Below are 14,088 nucleotides of genomic sequence, written 5' to 3' on the forward strand. Positions count from 1 at the left end.
CAGGAGTCGTCCCTCCGGATTGGATTGTTGCACGTGTCAGTCGCGCTTTTTAAGAGAGGAGAACCCGGAAAACTCGGGAATTGCAGAGCATGGAGCTTAGCACCTATGGCAGGGAATTTGTTGGAGTCTATAATCAAGGCTGGGATAAGTGAGCACCTCAAATTGTTGAGTTAACCAGGGAGAGCCACATGACAGGTAGGTCGTGCCTGATAAATTCATTGCAGAGGGTTTGAAGAGGGGACTAAGGTAGCTGTCAGGGAATAATGTCCGTAGATGTTGTTTACATGGACTTCTAGAAGGCATTTGACAAAGTCCACTTAAGTAGGTAGGAGCCAAGAGAATTGAGGGCAAATTCCTGACAGGGCTCGGAGATTGTTTGAGTGGCAGGTGACAGAAAGTAGAGATAATGGGTAGGTAGTCAATTGGCAGGATGGAACCAGTTATGTCTCACACGGACTTGTGTTAGGGCCTCAATTATTGATGTTATTTGTTAAGGGAATGGGTAATGGCACAGGAAGTCTTATCATAATTTGTGGCTGCATAAGTTAGGCTGCATTGTAGACTGTGTAGATGACAGCATAAAATTGCAAGGGGATATTGATAGATTAAGTCAATAAGCAAAACTGTGGCAAAAGCATTAGAATGAAAGCAACAGTGAGGCTATCCATTTTTGGATCAAGAAGGGACAGATCAAGGTATTTTTCTGGATGGTATGAAGTGCATGTCCAAGGAGACTTGGGGTTTCAGGTGCACACAACTTTAAAATGTCACGGACACGTACAGAAAATAATCCAGAAAGCGAACAGATTGCTGTCCTTTTTAAGTAGAGGACTGGAGTAGAAGGATGCCGAAGTTGTGCTGCAGTTCTACAAAACCCTGGGTAGATAGACCCCACTTGGAGTACTGTGAGCGGATCTGGGCCGCACACCTTCTGAAAGGAGTAGAATATTGATTGACAAGAATGATACCTGGACTTCCATGGTTAAGATGGAAGGAGAAATCATATCATTTAGGCCTGTGGTCTGTAGAATTGAGAATGTTAATGGGTGGTGTGATGAAAGTCTTGAAGACATGAATAGGAAAAGAGAAGGTGGAGAACGATAAACGATTTCTACTGGTTGGGGATTGTAGAATGAAGGAACATAACGTGAGACTTTGGGCCAGAGGGTTGCATAGAGATGTGAGGAAGCAGTCGTGCACACATCGGATGGTGGATTTTAGCCATCATTTTCTGACAAAGCGCAGTGGATGCTGGAGGAGTTGTTCTATTGAAATGTGAGGGAGATAAATGTTTGTGAAGCAAAGGTACCAAGGGCCAGAGGCTTGTATATGAAGTTGGGCAAGAGCTGAGCCATGATGTTTGAATGGAGGCAGAGGTTGTAGGGGCTAAACAGCGTTGTGGTGTGTGTATGTTGCTGTGGTTATAATTTGGAAAGGAGTTTATTTGTGAAGCAGTTTGGATGGGCATGTAATGAAATGGAGTGGAGTGAGTGTGAAGGAGTTGATCCTTGTGGGATATAGGTAAATTAATGTTACTTCTGCAATTCTGCAATTCTGCAATTCCATTTTACAAAGTAAAATGAACTCACACCTGTGTGTCATTGTTTTAGCCACGAGCTGAGTCAACAAGAATGGAAACGTTGTGGAGGAAATATATAATTGTTTTTGTATGAGCTAAAATTGTATGTTAGAATGAGATGTGCCAATAAAACAATGGTAGACATTACGGGCAAATAGATAAGATGTTGTGAGGGGATGAAGTTAAGCTAGATACGGCTGTACAAACAGTAGGTATAAACATCTGCTTCCCACTTTTACAAAAACACAGGAACAAACCCCAATTAAAAGGGTCATAGGGATCAGAACGGCCTCGGGAAAGGCACAGATGAAGGGGGTAGATAATGATGAAGAAAGAATATGCCTAACAATGACCTACAGCAGAATGAGGTCAAACAGCCTTGTGAGGCCAGGAATAAGCATTTTGTCACAGACAGGGCCGGATAAGGCAAGAGATAAACAGGGGTAATGGGAGCTGGTCTTGGGGAAGTGGACGATGTAAACAGGGGAGGAGCAATGTAAAACAAAAGACATCAAATCATATAAATATTATATATGAATTGAACTGGGTGTGTATGTCCTCTACCTTATAGGCACTGGACATCTCACCCACTTACAAGTGTAAAATAAAGGACACTGCTGATTCAGATGTTGTCTCGGACTACAATTATTGAGGTGTGTGAGCTTTGTTTCTCACAATTGGGGGCTGTCCGGGATTTTCTTCCATCACCGGGGGGAGTGGCTGGCCTTGGACACTGGGAAGACGCGTCCCGTTCCCCATTGAGGAGCGGTCTCGTGTCCTGGTTTGGTCTGCTCCCTTGGGCGACTGGTACGAATCCCACAAGAGAGACGTCTGAATCAGACAGGGATAGGCGTTCGATAGAAAATACGGTGACAAGGGGCCAGGCAACTCTCTGCACAGACCAAGGTAAGAAACCTGACTTTTAAGTATTACCTTGGTGGCCGGGATTGAGTTTTAGTAGTTAATAAGGGACTAACGAAGGAACTCAATATGGGTTGTGCCGTGGGTAGGGAAAAAGCCTCCGGGAAAACAAAAGAAGGAAAAAGCAATGGAAATGGAGGCGGGGTCTCTTACAACATACCTCCAGAAAGTCCTTTGGGGAGGATGTTGTGGAATTGGGAAAATAATACTTGTACAGGGGAAAAAGATGATTAAATATTGTTGCTTCGTATGGACGAAGGAATCCATTCTTCGTCCCGCCTCTTCTGGCCAAAATACAGGTCGGACAAAGACTGTAAATATCTGAATTTATTTGTCAATGAGTGAGAGAGAGAGAGAGAATGAAAAGAGCTGTACAGCTGGTAGAAAGTTTAACCCTTTGTGATTTGGTTTGAATGCACATTTGTTTGTTGGTGATTGAATGTTTGTGTTTTATTCCCTGGAGCTTGAGTTCCGGGACTGTTTTGAATCTGATTTTTATTATGGAAACTTAACATGATTTCTTTAAAGGTGAAGGATTCTATAGAGATTATGAAAAAAAAAGAATGATAACTCCTGTTCTTCTCACAGGTCATAACTGCCTTACTATCAGTTTCTAACTAATCTCTTTTATCTTTACATAAAAGTGATTTAAGGAGGACAGTTGAAGTTTCAGTTCAACATTAGATTGTAGTAAAAACAAAATTCTATGGTTAATATCTGTGACCTTGGATTCGGCCATTGTTCATGCATTAGAAGTTTTTGTTAAACTTGAATAGACAAATTCTTTTAAGGCAGCTCTGATTATTTCACGACCTATAGTATTGTAATTGAGCAATGATTGGTCAGCACTACTTAAGAAAACTAATTTTGGATTTAAATTAAGGGACTAAAACTGGGTGAGTACAGTGGATTTCAAAATTGAGAACTGTATGCATTTTACATTTTGAATATTAAATACTGAATAAATGAATGTAAATATATAAATATATTTACAAGTTTGGAACAGGCTTTAAGGTGAGTCAAGCATGAATTGATGAATTGGTGTTTGAAGTTATGGGGAGCTAGAAATACTGCAATATTTCTTTAAAAAAGAAAAAGGGGAAGAACGTAATGACTTATCCCCTTCGGGAGGTACCAATAGGGGACAAAGAGATTGGGTTTGTAAGTGTCCCCCTCAGCAGTGGGGAGGTCAGAACATTTAAAAAAGAAATGAAGGTCCTGGTTGAGGATCCGGTAGGGTTGTCTGAACAAATTGATCAATTTTTGGGGCCCAGTCTGTATACCTGGGCTGGGTTAATGTCTATTTTGAATATATTATTTACTGGGGAAGAAAGGGGACTTGTATGGGGAGCAGCCATTAAAATATGGGACAGGGAACACCCCATTGGAGATGGGGATGCTGGACAGGGAGAGGTGAAGTTTCCCCTCAGAGACCCCCAGAGGGAAAATCAAAACCCGGAGCATAGAAAAGAAATGAGGGAATTGAAAGACCTGATTCTAAAAGGAATAAGAGAGGCAGTTCCAAAGTCACAGAATTTGACTAAAGCCTTTGAAGTTAGACAGGAGAAAGGTGAGACTCCCTCAGCTTTCTTGCAAAGATTAAGAGACTCAATGCGGAAATATTCTGGGATGAACCCTGAGGACCCAGTGGCACATGGTCTTTTGAAAGTACATTTTGTGACAAAGGCATGGCCAGACATACAGAGAAAGATACAGAAGATAGGGTGGAGTGAAAAGCCATTAGATGAATTGTTAAGAGAGGCACAGAAAGTGTTTGTAAAGAGAGAGGATGAGAGACAGAAACAGAAGGTGAAAATGATGGTAGCTGCGGTTGATGAGATAGTTAAGAAAAGAATGGAACCGATAGTGACCAACCGGAGCGGTGGGTGGCAGCATGTCGGACAGAGAGGACAAGGGGGAGCGTTTGATAGAGGGTTCGAGTGACAGGGGCAGAGCTGGAGGTCTCCACAGGCAGGATGCTATTATTGCGGAAAGATAGGGCACTTTAAGCGGGAATGTCCTGCTCTGAAAAGGGAAGAGAGGGCAATTCCGCTTATGAATTTTGATGAAGAATAGGGGTGTCAGGGGTTCCTGCCCCCGGGGACCCACCAGGAACCCTTGATAAACCTGAAGGTGGGACCCTGTAAGGAAGAGGTCGTCTTCCTAGTAGATACTGGGGCAGCACGGTCATCGCTGAATTTTAAACCAAAGAAAGTAGGAATGTCAACACGGTCAATTACTGTTTCGGGGGTAAAAGGGGAAGGATTTACTGTTCCAGTATTTGAACCTATGATGATAGAAGGTCCTAAGGATAGGGTCACAGGGGAACTGTTGTATATCCCTGATATAGGAAGTAACTTATTAGGGAGAGATTTAATTATCCTCTTAGGACTGGGGATTGGAATTCAGGAAAAAGAATTAGTTGTAGAAAGGCAATGTTGACAAAGGATGTGGAGAGAGAGATAGACCCTATTGTATGGGCTAGAGAAGGGAATTGTGGAAAACTACAGATCCCTCCCCTTGAAGTAAATTTTTAAAAAAAGGAAAAGGGGACGTTGTCTGTGAGCGACAATATCCCATTTCCATAGAAGGTAAACGAGGACTGCAGCCAGTAATTGAAGGATTGATTAGAGATGGACTGTTGGAGCCATGTATGTCTCCTTATAATACCCCAATACTACCAGTGTGGACATCCGATGGAACTTATCGATTGGGGCAGGATTTGAGAACATTAAATCGCATAGTACAGATCAGGCACCCAGTGGTACCAAACCCCTATTCCTTATTAAGTGAGATCCCTCATGACCACAAATGGTTTAGTGTGATAGATTTAAAGGATGCCTTTTGGGCTTGTCCCTTGGCAGAGGAAGGTAGGAATATGTTTGCCTTTGAGTGGGAAGACCCTAAGACAGGACACAAACCGCAACACCTGTGCTTCCCCAGGGGTTTACGGAATCCCTGAATTTATTTGGACAGATGTTAGAACAAATATTGGAGAAATTTAGCAGCCCCAAGGGGACTACCCTGTTGCAGTATGTAGACGACCTCTTAGTAACAGGAAAAAGAAGAGAGAGAGTAGTAGAAGCCACTAACAAATTATTGAATTTCCTGGGTCAGCAGGGACTGCGAGTATCTAAAAACAAACTACAATATGTGGAGCAAGAAGTGAAATACTTGGGACATTTAGTTAGTGAGGGAAAGCGAAAGATAAGCCCGGAACGGATAGAGGGAATATTGGGGATGTCACTGCCCAGCACTAAACGGGAGTTACGCAAATGTTTGGGTCTAACGGGTTATTGCAGATTGTGGATTGATTCCGATGCACAGAAGACTAAGAAATTATATCTCAAACTATTAGAGGGGGAACCAAAATGTCTACTTTGGGATGATGAGGAAAAAGAACTAGTTGAGAAACTCAAAAGAGATCTGATCCATGCCCCCGTGTTAGCCTTACCTTCTCTAGATAAACCTTTCCACCTCTTTGTTACCGTGGATAAGGGAGCGGCTTTGGGAGCATTGACCCAGAGGTGGGGAGGAATGAGACAACCAGTAGCATATCTTTCGAAGCTACTGGATCCAGTATCCCGGGGGTGGCCTGAGTGTGTGCAGGCCGTGGCTGCCACTGCACTGTTGGTGGAGGAAAGCAGAAAGCTTACATTTGGGGGAGCCCTAATAGTAAGCACTCCACACCAAGTGAGAACAATCCTAAACCAAAAAGCTGGGCGATGGTTGACAGACTCGCGGATTCTGAAATACGAGGCAATATTAATAGAAAAGGATGATCTAGTGTTGGTCACTGACAATTGTTTAAATCCAGCTGCCTTTCATTGGAAAGGGGAAGGAGACTCTCCTCAGAATCCAGGGCACGATTGCCTTGACATTATAGAATACCAAACTAAGGACTGCATGGACCTGAGAGATGTTCCACTTCATGCAGGGGCTAGACTTTTTATAGACGGATCATCCCGGGTGACTGAAGGGAAAATACATAATGGGTATGCAGTCGTAGTTGGGACAAACAGTAGTGTGGTGGAGGCAGGACGGTTGCCAAATGGGTGGTCAGCTCAGACTTGTGAACTCTATGCATTGGAAAGAGCCCTTAGGGCATTGGAGAATAAAGAGGGAACAGTATACATTGACTCTAAATATGCATTTGGTGTTGTGCACACCTTCAGTAAGATATGGCAGGAACGACGGCTGATCAATAGCCGAGGGAAAGAATTAGTACATGAAGAATTGATTAAACGAGTCTTGGAGTCCCTATTACTTCCCCGAGAAATAGCAGTAGTGCATGTAAATGGTCATCAGAAAGGAAATGAACTAGAAGTTAGGGGAAATGGATTAGCCGATGAAGTGGCTAAGGAAGCAGCCCTGAACCCACAAGAAGTGGTGATTCATTCCCTACTACTTACTGTCCCAAGTCCTAGGGAAGCTCCTATATTTACTGAAAGCGAAGAAAATGAATTGAGAGATTTAGGAGCTGTAAAAACAGCAGACAGGCATTGGAGGTTACCTGATGGAAGGGAAATGTTAAACAAAATGATGATGTGAGAGATTATGGCTGTCCTACACCAAGGCAGCCATTGGGGAGTACAAGCAATGTGTGATTTAGTTCTTAGGGAATATGGATGTAAAGGAATATATACAATTGCTAAACAAATATGTGAGGGATGTATAATATGCAGAAAGGTAAATAAGAAAGTCTTGAGAAAACAGACCCCGGGAGGAAGAGACCCAGGATTGAGACCTTTCCAGAGTATACAAGTAGATTATACTGAACTCCCCAGGGTAGGGAGACTAAAATATTTGCTAGTCATAGTAGATCATCCATCTGGTTGGGTTGAGGCATACCCCCGAGCTACCGCCACTGTGAGTGGAGTGTCTAAAACAATATTGGAGCACATAATTCCCTGATATGGGCTCGTGAACCATATTGATTCCGACCAAGGAACTCACTTTACCCCCTGTAACACTTTAGAGGTAATGAAAGGGTTGGGAATTTCCTGGGAGTTCCATACTCCATGGCACCTGCCATCATCGGGAAGGGTTGAGAGAATGAACCAAACACTCAAACAACAGCTCTCTAAATTGATAATAGAAACCACACTCCCTTGGACCAAATGTTGACCTATAGCTCTCTTGTGAGTACGAACAGCCCCAAGGAAAGATTTGGGACTATCCCCCTATGAAATCTTATTTGGATTACCTTACTTGGGAACGAATGGAGAATTGCCAATTCCCGAAACTAAAGAGTTGTTCTTAAAGAAGTATATACTGGGCTTGTCCTCCTCTTTGTCTTTCCTCAGGAAACAGGGTTTATTGGCACAGACTCCACCCCTTGAATTCACCGTTCATCCCATCCAGCCGGGCGATTGAATCTTAGTAAAATCATGGACAGAGACTAAATTACAGCCGGACTGGGAAGGGCCGTACCAGGCTCTTTTGACGACCGAAACGGCAATAAGGACGGTGGGGAAAGGCTGGACTCACTACACTCGGATCAAAGGGCCAGTGGAATCTCCAGTTGAGGAAGAAGTCTGGACAGCCGAATCAACGCAAGATCCGCTGAAACTCAGATTAAAGAGACTTTGAGTAACTAATTATACAGTGGTGATGCGAGTGCGGGATTATTTCTGTAAGATTGTATATTAAGTCTTTTTGGTGCTTCAGCATGATGTTTAGAATACTGGGGATGCTGCTAGAATTATGATGCTAGCCCTTTTAGTATTGGGATTTCGTCAAATATCATTTTCATATGTATTATTAACGGTTCCTGAATTTGATAATCCACAAGTAATAGACGCTGATGTATGCAGCTTAGTAAATTGTGGGGATGTAGATAATCAGAGACAGTACCGCAGCTCTGAGATACATCTTACGTCCTATGGGGATGGCCTTGGGGATGGTACTTAGTATAATGATCTCATCACAGTACACTGGGCCCCCTTCCAACCAGCTCGTGATTGTCCTGATAAAAAGTGTAACCCAATATACCTAACGATAAGGAAAACCACATGGCATGAAACAATCCTGGGGGGGGCACCTATGAGATACAATGAAATGAAACGTTTGGGATAGAAATGAAAGCAAATGGGAAGGATTTCTTGGGCTATTGTTTTCAAATTAGCGAAGGACAGGGAAAACAGGTAGAACTACTGGGTAAGAAGATACAATCTTTCACCCCTCCCGATGATCCTAAAGTAGTAAAATTTATAGAGGTAAAGGACTTGAAACAGACCATTGAAATAGAAACTGGGTACGGGGATCCAAATGCCTGGGTTGAATGGGTAAAGTATACTGTGAAAAGTCTGAACAAAAGCAATTGCTCTGCATGTGCCTCCAGTCGGCCAGTGGCCCAGGGGGTTCCCTTTCCACTCGGGTGGAAGCGAGACAGGAAGGGCATGAAATGTATGATAGCCCTGTATCAGGATGAGACTGCATGGAATGATAGGAATTGTACCTCCCCTATCTCTGATGTTCCCTCCCTTGGAGAAGAAAGATGCAAAAGTTCCCCCCGCTGTTTTCTGCCGCAGTTGGAAATCACACAGCCTGTGTGTGTAGACGAGGTACAGGTCGGTCGAATGATTTGGGGGAGCTGAAATTATGTACAGAGATTAAGAATGTTACCGAAACGGAGAAGGGAAGGAACTACTCAGCACTAAAGGTTCCCCGAGCGGATCTGTGGTGGGACTGTGGAGGCAAAATATTGAGACCCACGCTACCTCCAGATTGGAGAGGGATATGTGCAATTGTACAATTGGCAATTCCATTTACCCTGGCATTTGAGAAGGAAAAGATAGGGGGGAAAAAGGGAAGGGGTAAGAGATTACTGTTAGACACTTCTTTCGATGACAGGCTTTGTCTCGATGCGGTAGGAGTCCCTAGGGGGGTACCTGATGAATCCAAGGCTCGTAACCAGATTGCAGCAGGCTTTGAGTCAGCTCTCTTCTGGTGGGTAACAGTTAATAAAAATGTAGATTGGATAAATTACATTTTCTATAATCAACAGCGATTTGTAAATTATACAAGAGATGCGGTTAAAGGAATATCAGACCAGCTTGATGCGACAAGTAGGATGGCATGGGAGAACAGAATGGCCCTTGATAGGGTTTTAGCAGAAAAAGGGGGTGTGTGTGTGTGTGATGTTAGGAGGAAGTTGTTGTACCTTTATTCCTAATAACACTGCACCTGATGGTTCAATTACTCGGGTCTTAAGAGGATTGACTACCTTAGCAGAGGAATTGGCTGAGAATCCAGGAGTAGACACATCTCTCACAGGATGGCTTGAGTCCTGGATTGGAAGGTAGAAGGGGATGGTGGTTTCTATCCTTACTTCCCTGATAGTAGTAGTCGGGGTATTGGTGGCCATTGGCTGTTGTATCATACCCTCTATACGAGGGCTCACCCAAAGACTGATTGAAACAGCCTTGATGAAACAGGTGCCCCGAAAAGAAAAATGCAGAAGATAACAAAGAGTAATTAAAAGAAAAGGGGGAAATTGTGGGATATAGGTAAATTAACGTTACTTCTGCAATTCCATTTTACAAAGTAAAGTGAACTCACACCAGCGTGTAATTGTTTTAGCCACGAGCTGAGTAAACAAGAATGGGAACGATGTGGAGGAAATATATAATTGTTTTTGTATGAGCTAAAATTGTATGTTAGAATGAGATGTGCCATTAAAACATTACGGGCAAATAGATAAGATGTTGTGAGGGGATGAAGTTAAGCTAGATACCCTTGTACAAACAGTAGGTATAAACATCTGCTTCCCACTTTTACAAAAACACAGGAACAAACCTCAATTAAAAGGATCATAGGGATCAGAACGGCCTCGGGAAAGGCACAGATGAAGGGGGGTAGATAATGATGAAGAAAGAATATGCCTAACAATGACCTACAGCAGGATGAGGTCAAACAGGCTTGTGAGGCCAGGAATAAGCATTTTGTCACAGACAGGGCCGGATAAGGCAAGAGATAAACAGGGGTAAAGGGGGTCGGTCTTAGGGAAGTGGAAGATGTAAACAGGGGAGGAGCAATGTAAAACAAAAGACATCAAATCATACATAATATTTATATGAATTGAACTTGGTGTGTATGTCCTCTACCTTATAGGCAGTGGACATCTCACCCACTTGCAAGTGTAAAATAAAGGACACTACTGATTCAGATTTTGTCTCGGACTGCAATTATTGAGGTGTGTGAGCTTTGTTTCTCACAGTACCAAGGGCCAGAGGCTTGTATATGAAGTTGGGCAAGAGCTGAGCCATGATGTTTGAATGGAGGCAGAGGTTGTAGGGGCTAAACAGCGTTGTGGTGTGTGTATGTTGCTGTGGTTATAATTTGGAAAGGAGTTTATTTGTGAAGCAGTTTGGATGGGCATGTAATGAAATGGAGTGGAGTGAGTGTGAAAGAGTTGATCCTGTTGTGTAATAAACGTGTGTGTGTGTGTGTGTCTAGGGTGAAGTAGAGGAACTGAAGATGGAGATGGGAGAATAGAAAGGCAAAGGAAAAAGAAATGTTTTGGTGCAGGATGATTGAATGGCAAAATGTTGTTGTAAATGCAGCAGTGTGCGCCTTTAAGGAAGCAGAAATGGAAGCAGTCTGTGCCTACGGCCATACTAGTCTGAAAACGCCCGATCTCGTCTGATCTCGGAAGCTAAGCAGACTCAGGCCTGGTTAGTACTTGGATGGGAGACCGCCTGGGAATACCAGGTGCAGTAGGCTTTTGCAGCCACCAGAGGTTGCTCACAGCTTCGCACTCTCACACTCCCATTCATCAAGCAACGTCCTATTAACTACTCGCTTCGTCTCTCTGTCTCACTTTTTCTTGCCCAATTTCATTGTTCAGCTTCTTCCCCCAATACACAAACACATCATTACTGCTTGAGATTGGAGCAAACGCACCAGGAACACCAAAGCAGCAAGTATTTTATTGAAGAGCACAAACCGTGATTTTTATTAAGTGATGCCTCACTTTCGATGATCACACTTCCCTGATCGATGTCAGCGTTCCCCTGTTTTCTAACAATCGTCTAACTAGTGGTGTGGATAGGGTCTGAAAGCAACAACGTTGTGGTGAGGGCTTGTCAGGTGAAGGGTGTTTTACAATATCTGCACTCACCGGTCGAGTTCATACAACGGTGGATCGATATGGTTACGGCAGGAAGAATGGGTCAGCAAACACAGCAAGTTCAATCATTGTAATGATTATTATTACACATCAGCAGCAAATAATAAGATAAGTGTAAAGAGGGAGTATTTAAAATGCCAGGTACAAAAATCAAGGCTTATTCTCTAACATCCGAAGCCTTCACAAACAGATCGGCCTAATAATGGCACAAATGGTGATGAATGGTTCGATCTAATTGACATCACTGTGCCTTAGTTACAAGTTGACCAAGGTAGAGAAATAACATTTCCAGAGTGCAGACTATTAGCAATAGTAAGGTGGAATTTGGAAAGAGGAGTAGGCCCTGACATTTAAGGATGACAGAAGGACATTAGTAAGGAAGGATATTACTTTGGAAATCTTAACCGTGCACTAAGATAATCATACCATTTGAAGACACTGTCAAGATGCTTTGAAGAAAGGCAACTCCTGTTGGACTAAATGCAAGAGAATGTTGTGTTCATTAACAGTCGGGTGGATAAAGGCAGAAGCAATAGGTTCCCATGACTTGGATTTTCAGACTGTATTTCCTATAATTTCAGACTGAGATGAGGTGAACTTTCGACAGTTATTGTGTTGTTAATCTTTAGAATGATATTCTCCAGAGTGTGGTGTGGGTTCTACTGTTGAGGATACTTCAGTGTCAGTGGATGGGGTTTTGATATCTTAAGGAATTCTGAGAGGGAGGTGCAGTTGAGGTGGATCGATGGTCATCAGTTTGAATGGTGGAGCTCTCTGGTGTGAGATATTGACCGCGGAGAGTGTGCTGCAGATTGAGCAAAGCAAAAGGTGGTCTCCAGAAGGATAATTGTGAAGACCGAGGTTATAGGATAGTGGTATAGGAGGGATATGGAAAATGGCAGAGGTGGTGGAGTAGCCTCCATGATGAGAAACAAAATTCTGTCAATGATGAGGGAGGACATAATGAAGGAAACGCATTCAGTGGAGACCGTGCGGGTGGAACTGAGGAATAGTCGAAATCCTAAAATTGTAATAGGTGTTATGTACAGACCGCCTGGTAGCAGCTCTGAAGTCCTGGATGGTAAAAATGCACAAAACTAGGCAATATGTAACAAAGTAAAAACAATGACTGCAGATGCTGGAAACCAAATACTGGATTAGTGGTGCTGGAAGAGCACAGCAGTTCAGGCAGCATCCAATATGTAACAAAGCCAGAGTACTACTCATGAGGGATTTTAACGTGAACACAGATTTAGAGGGAGTCAAGCATTTGTCAGAAAGGTAGTGCATGTCTGGTGTATTGCCGGTACTGTTTCTCACTGCATTATGTCCTATATGCTTCATGTGGACAAGCAGTATTGGATTTATTAATGAGTAATGAGTTGGAATTAATGAGTGAGCTAGTTGTGCGTGGCCACTTATCATAGAGCGATGATAGCACTATCAAGTTCAAGGCAGTGTTTGAAAGCACAAAGCATGTATCTGCTGTATTTGGTAACGAACTGGAACAAGTGATGGGCTTGTTAGTGGATGAACATTTTGGTGATGGTGACCACAATTTTGTGACTTTCACCTTGGTTATGGAGAGAGATAGGTGCATGCAACAGGGTTGGTTTTACAATTGGGGGAAGGGTAAATACAATGTTGTAAGACAGGATCTGAGGAGCATAAGTTGGGAGCATAGGCTGTTAGGGAAGGATGTTGTGGAAATGTGGAACTTTTTCAAGGAACAGATACGACATGTCCTTGATATGTATGTACCTGTCAGGCAGGAATAAGATGGTAGGGTGAGGGCACCTTGGTTGACAAGGGAGGTTGAATGTCTTGTAAGGAGGAAGGAGGCTTACATAAGGTTGAGGAAACGAGGTTCAGAGAGCGTTGGAGGGATACAGGATAGCAGGCGGGAGCTGAAGAAAGGGATTAGGAGAGCTAAGAGAGGGCATGAAAAGTCTTTGGCATATAGGGTCAAGGATAACTCCAAGGCCTTTTATGCGTATGTGAGAAACATGAGAATGACGAGAACGAGGGTAGGTCCGATCAAGGACAGTAGCGGGAGACTGTGTATTGAGTTGGAAGAGATAGGAGAGGTCTTGTATGAGTACTTTTCTTCAGTATTTACAAACGAGAGGGACCTTATTGTTGAAGAGGAGAGTGTGAAATTGACTGGGAAGTTGGAAGAGATACTTGTTAGGAAGGAAGATGTGTTGGGCGTTTTGAACAACTTGAGGATAGACAAATCCCCCGGGCCTGACGGGATATATCCTAGGATTATGTGGGAAGCAAGAGAGGAAATTGCAGAGCCATTGGCAATGATCTTTTCGTCTTCACTGTCAACGGGGGTGGTACCAGGGAACTGGAGAGTGGCGAATGTTGTGCCCTTGTTCAAAAAAGGGAATAGGGATAACCCCGGGAATTACAGGCCAGTAAGTCTTACTTCAGTGGTAGGCAAAGTAAT

At 43.2% G+C, this 14,088-nt stretch overlaps 1 long non-coding RNA gene and 1 other non-coding gene across 3 annotated transcripts; both read left to right on the forward strand.

The window, feature by feature from the left end:
• The first annotated feature begins 1,296 nt into the window (after window positions 1-1,296).
• On the forward strand, window positions 1,297-10,669 carry LOC140475092 (uncharacterized). 2 transcript variants are annotated; one of them, XR_011959677.1, is made up of 2 exons: window positions 1,297-2,485; window positions 7,807-10,669. It is a non-coding gene; the product is annotated as an uncharacterized lncRNA (long non-coding RNA). The 2 variants fall into 2 exon arrangements; XR_011959679.1 differs by lacking the exon at window positions 1,297-2,485 and adding an exon at window positions 2,494-2,799.
• A 439-nt stretch (window positions 10,670-11,108) lies between these two features.
• Window positions 11,109-11,227, forward strand: LOC140475094 (5S ribosomal RNA). The gene has a single exon (XR_011959681.1). It is a non-coding gene; the product is annotated as a 5S ribosomal RNA (ribosomal RNA).
• The last annotated feature ends 2,861 nt before the right edge of the window (window positions 11,228-14,088 follow it).

The sequence above is a fragment of the Chiloscyllium punctatum genome, unplaced genomic scaffold (genome assembly GCF_047496795.1).
Source record: "Chiloscyllium punctatum isolate Juve2018m unplaced genomic scaffold, sChiPun1.3 scaffold_1396, whole genome shotgun sequence".
Classification (NCBI taxonomy): domain Eukaryota; kingdom Metazoa; phylum Chordata; class Chondrichthyes; order Orectolobiformes; family Hemiscylliidae; genus Chiloscyllium; species Chiloscyllium punctatum.